Consider the following 6,020-nt stretch of genomic DNA (forward strand, 5'->3'; position numbering starts at 1 on the left):
GAGAGAGAGAGAGAGAGAGAGAGAGAGAGAGAGAGAGAGAGAGAGAGAGAGAGAGAGAGAGAGAGGCGCACAAAGGGAGTGATGGAGAAGGGAGGGAGATGAAAAGAGAGAAGGAGAAAGAAGAGAGAGTAGGAGAAATAGAGAGAAAACCGAAAAACAATAAGAAAACGTAGACAGAGGGAGTGAGGGTAAGGAGGATGTGGTGAAAGAGAGAGAGAGAGAGAGTAGAGATGCGCATCGAGAGGAGATGAGCGTAGATTAGGAAGAGGGAAATCTAGATGGGAGAAAGCGCGTCGACTCGGCCAGAGGGTCGGTGAGGGAAGGAGGGAGTGTGAAAGCAGAGTAGCCAGGGAGGGGGGGGGAGGGTGAGGGGGGGAGTAGAGAGAGGATCGAAGGAAATAGTAGAGAAAGCGAACAGAGGTCTGAGTGAGGATCGAACGGCGGGGTGGAGTTGGACTTGGGAGCACGCATATGGAAAGAGAGTACGAGAGAGAGAGTAACCGGACGGAGAGAGAGAGAGAGGGAAATGCGAGAGAAAGCTGGCTCTACAGAGGGAGTGAAGGGAAGGAGGGAGAGTAGAAAGAGAGAGGACGCAGAGAGAGAGAACGAGAGAGGAAAGAAGGGAAAAGGAGGCGACAGAGGGAGTGAAGGAAGAAGGGAGAGTGAAAGAGAGAGAGAGAGAGAGACGAGGGAAATCGAGAGAAAGCGACAGAGGGAGTGAGGGAAGGAGGGAGAGTGAAAGAGAGAGAGAGAGAGAGGGAAATAGAGAGAAAGCGACAGAGGGAGTGAGGGAAGGAGGGAGAGTGAAAGAGAAAGAGTGTAAAAGAAAGAGAAGAGATTAAAAAAAATTAAAAAGATACCAGAGAAACAGGTATAAAACAGATAAACCCCCCACCTCATCCAATTAACAAGACCTCAAGCCATTAGTGGATGCGCGGTTCATCAAACACCCGTATCCATCGGAGGCAGTTTTACCTGACCAGAGCACGCAGTCACGAGGGCCGGCTGTCCTTCCCTACCCCTGCAGCACACATCACTTCCGCAACCAATATCCTATCTTATTACACCAGCTTATGCTAACTCCGATGCCGGTACCCGGCAACCGTCCCGGTCCCGCAGGGACCAAAATCACCGAAGTTACACACGAGCTCGCTGATGAGCGTACTGGCACAAGGCTGAGGCTCGCCCCTAACGATGTACTCGGGTTCATGCTCGAGGTGCACGGTCCCTGCCCCTCCCCCTCACCACAGAATCGCGATCGGGGGGGGGGGGGGGGGGGGGGAGTCGCTCACTCAAAACCAAAGGCGGGAGGGTGAAGAGGACGGGGAGAGATATACGGGGTGGGGCAACGAGATAAAAAACGTGGCGCGTCTGTGCCTAAATACGGTGCGGACGGGTGCGGTGTCCTCTGGTGGATGGGAAACGGTGCGGTGCGTCTTTGTGTTCTTTCTTTTTCTAAACGGAACGGTGCGTCGTTCCGACGAAACGACGAAACGAACGGTGCGGGGAACGACGACGGTGCGTCTGTCTTGAGGGACGTCTTTTCTGTTCTGGGTCTTTTGACGGTAATGTAACGAACGGGTGAGTCCCATGTTTTTAATAAATAAACCGGAACGGTGGGAGAAACGGTGCGGGTGGGGGAACGAAGGATAACGGTGGCGTCTTCTTCTAGCGTTCCATGTGCGGTGCGTCTTGTAACGGTGGCGGCATTCTTTCTTTCGGAATCACGACGGTGCGTCGACGGTGGACTGGAACGGTAGGCGGCGTCCTTTGAACAAACGGTGCGGTCTTTTTTAGGCGGGGTCTGCGGGGGACGGACGGTGCGTCTTGCCCACGGGGCTTTTCGCATGCCCTAACTCGTAATTTGAACACTCCCCCCCTGTAATCGATTCCGAGAGAGAGAATTAAACAACAGATCAAAGGGAGGGGAGGGAGTTGGGGGGGGGTGGAAGGGGGGGGGCGAGATAAGGGGAGATAAGAAGAGAGGTTATTATACAGTAAAAGAGGATGAGTATAAAGGAATTGCTTGAATATTATTATCTTTTCCCACCTCTCTAGGGGTGGAAGCATCTCTGCTTACTCTTTTGTCTGTTAGTCTGTGGCCTGAGCTGTACAAATGTATAGGACTTGAATGTACTTAATGGCTCAGCAGAATACCTATATATATATATATATATATATATATATATATATTAAGTATATATATATATATATATAGTATATATATATATAATATATAGATATATATATGTGTGTGTGTGTGGTGTGTGTGTGTGTGTGTGTGTGTGTGTGTGTGTGTGTGTGTATGTATGTGTATGTGTATTGTGTGTTCTTTGTCTTGTGTGTATGATGTATATATATACATAGGGTATTGGAGTTTGTGTTTTTAAATTATATATATATATATATATATATATATATAGAGTATATATATATATATATATATATATATAATGATATACAGAGGATGGAACATACATCATGATATGTATATGTATATATATCATATATATAGTATATATAATATATTTGATAATTACGATATATAACAATATATGTATAATAGATATGGGATATATGTAATATGTATATAGATAGTGAGTATATATGTACTATAGATATAATAATATATGGTTATATGTATACTTATATAAAAATATAATATATAAGTATATATATAAAATGATAATATATATATATAGGACTATATATATTAATGATATATAGTATGATATGATATATAGATATATATGTATATATATATACATATATATAAATATATATATATATATATATATATATATATATATAATGGTATATATATAGAAAGTATAGGGAGATATATATATATGTACTGTATATAGGTTATATATGTTATGTATTATATTTGTATATATATATATATATATATATGATATAGAAATATATATAAATATATATGTGATGTATATATAGTGATATGTATATATGAGTATGTAGTATATAATTATGTAAATATATAGGTAAATATATTATATATATGTGAAATATTAATGTATATAATACAATATAGCACTTATATATAGTTACAACGCCACACATACATGTGTGTGTATGTGCGACTGTGTATGTATGGTATATATATAGGTGGTATATATTTTAGTGTATATATATACTATATATATATAATATATTATATACATATATATATATATATCTATATATATATATATATAGTATATATAATAAGTATAAATGTGAGATATAATGCATATATTTATGATATAGTGAGTATATATATATATATATATATATATAATATATATATATATGAAATATGATAATAAAGGTGTGTGTGATATGATGTGTGTGTGTGTGTGTGTGTGTGTAATATGTATATATATATATATATAGATATGATTAGATATATATATATATATAATATAATATAGATATATGATATATGTGTGGTGTGTGTGTGTGTGTGTGTGTAGTGTGTGTGTGTGTGTGTGTGTGTGTGTGAGTTGAGGAGTATATATAATATATATATATATTAGTATATATTGAATATATATATATATATATATATATATATATATATATATATATATATACATATTTCAAGCGACAGTATTGCTCCTGCAGATATAGCATTTAACTGAATATGAATGTATACAAGAGAAGTTTAGGAAACCTTGTTATCAATGTTACAGTGGGCAAGCTGGTGAAGGAGACTTGTTTTGATGGAGTTAATGGCTGTTTTGCACAAAAATCAGGAGCATCACATTGTGAATTAATTTAATTTTTTGTATGTGGGAAATATTATGTTGTGGAGATACTATTGTATTTTCAAGGAATATTGAACCAAGATTTAATCATTGATTATTTGTACATTTATTGATCTAATAATATGATTTTTGTTTGAGGCAAGCTATACGTTAGTGACATATTGTCTTATGGTGTGATCATCTTGAACATTTTAGGATTGCTTTTCCTTGGCCCTTTCGAGTTGTCAGATATATTTTGAATGAATCCAAAGTTTCCTTTAGTGTGATGATTATGTACATTTAGATTAGAATGGCATAATTAGTTTTTGAGTTTTTTTGTTAGTTCATTTATGTATTACACATGTGTACCAGATCGATTGCATGTGTACTCATTACGTCTATATTTCAGGTTGAAATAAACGTTTACAAACCAAACCCCCCAAGACAGTAAAAGTGCCCCCTGTGAATTTTAGTGCGAAACCATTTGCAATGCAAATAGCTTTTCAAGATGGGGCTTGAACAAGTGAGATGACTGGATCCTGAAGAAGGAAGGTCGGGGCAGGGGTCTGCAGGTAGCCAAGGGCAAGATCAGGGCAGCGGAAGGCGGAATCAGGCAGAGCTTCGATAGATGACAGGCCCTGAGGATAGAGGGGCACCCAATGCACAAAAACGCCCTCGGAAACAGACAAGTAATTTTATAAGGAGGGGAGTAGAGGTTGCATTGTGAATGTGTTGAAAATTTATACGAGGAATAAGGTTAAGTGGGTGCGCGTGTGGGGATGAAGGCGCATTAGAGAGACGGGAGAGGAAATGGTGTTTGGAAAAGGCAGAACAAATGAGTATTTTCTCAGCTAGAAACAATGAAAGGGAATTTGAAAATCAAACTGGAAAACGAAAGAACTGATCAACCACAAAAAAAAAATCAACACCAAAAACAACACCCCAACCAGACACCCCCCGAAACCCCCCCCCCCCCCCCGAACACCTCCCCCCCCCCCCCCCCCCCCCCCAATGAGGCGTTCAAAGATTTGAAAAATCTATTGTGCCACAAAAACTATCAGTTAATTAAGCCACTGGATCCATCTCCTTCTCTGGTGATATGAGAGATTTTCCTAATTCTAAAGAGGATTATGAAAGGTTGGTTGTATCTGCCTATGGACAGGACACATATGCATTGCGACAGTGTTTGTCTGGAGAAGCATTACAAACAGTGAAGGGATTAGAAAATGACTACTTTGCAATGTTTGAGCGGCTGAGTTGCAAATATGGCAATCGTAGGAAAATAGTGGATTTGATCATCAGTGATTTACGTATGTTGAAGCCCTTGGCAGATGGGGATGATAGAGGATTGATTAAGAAGGTGGATATAATTGAAAGATGTTACTTAGATTTGAAAAAAAAATGAACCTGGAAGCTGAAATAAGCTCAACGAATGTCTTAGGATTAGTGGAAAGAGCACTGCCAATTACACAGAAGAGGGAATGGGTGGCAGTGATGGATGAAGAAACAATTAAGAACAATGGTGAGTCTTGCATGGACTTCAAGAGGTTCCTGGATTTTTTGCTGACTCAGAAAAGAAGGATTGGGTGTATGGGATCAGCAGTCAGAACCTGTAGTGACAGCAGGTCGAATGTAAACAATTTAGTAGGTGAGGAATCTCAGGATTTTAACTTGTATGCAATTGTAAAGAATTTGCGTAACAATCAGGCAAATTTTGAAAAGCATTTTGTCGAATGTAACAAGAGCAATAACTCAGAGTATAGAAAGCCAACGAATAAAGATGATTTCATACACTATTACTCCGCACTCAGCAATAAAACTAAATCAGGAGTCGTTATAGGATTCTTCCTCAAGACTCTAAGCGATTCTTGGCAACCAGGCCCAGGCCCCCAGCCCAAACTGCAAAGGGGGGGGCCCCCGAATTCCTAGACGATGAAATAAAGTACAAAAGTACAATCATTTGATGCATTTATGAAACAACAAGTACCCTCCAAGGGATTTTCATCTTGTTCATTCTGAAAACTCCGGAAGAAGGGGGCGGAGTTTCAAATCATGTAACGACGAGGGTGCAAACAAAACGGGCGCGGGAACGAGAAAAAAAAACGCAGAACGGCCTCTACACTCCCCTCCAAAGTTCCTAGTGCTACCTCAATGCAACATCTCCGAGGCGGTTAATAGACATTTCGGAAGCACCATCAATATCATCACCATCAATATCGCTAGCATTTCTGTCGCAAAAGTAGGTGACCTAATACGTGACAGAAAGTCATCCAC

The 6,020-nt window shown here is 39.5% G+C and overlaps 1 pseudogene; it reads left to right on the top strand.

The window, feature by feature from the left end:
* The first annotated feature begins 4,254 nt into the window (after positions 1-4,254).
* Positions 4,255-5,675, top strand: LOC147467036 (uncharacterized; annotated as a pseudogene).
* Positions 5,676-6,020: the final 345 nt, after the last annotated feature.

The sequence above is a fragment of the Penaeus japonicus genome, unplaced genomic scaffold (genome assembly GCF_977035675.1).
Source record: "Penaeus japonicus unplaced genomic scaffold, GWHDUDI00000001_assembly GWHDUDI00000039, whole genome shotgun sequence".
Taxonomy (NCBI): domain Eukaryota; kingdom Metazoa; phylum Arthropoda; class Malacostraca; order Decapoda; family Penaeidae; genus Penaeus; species Penaeus japonicus.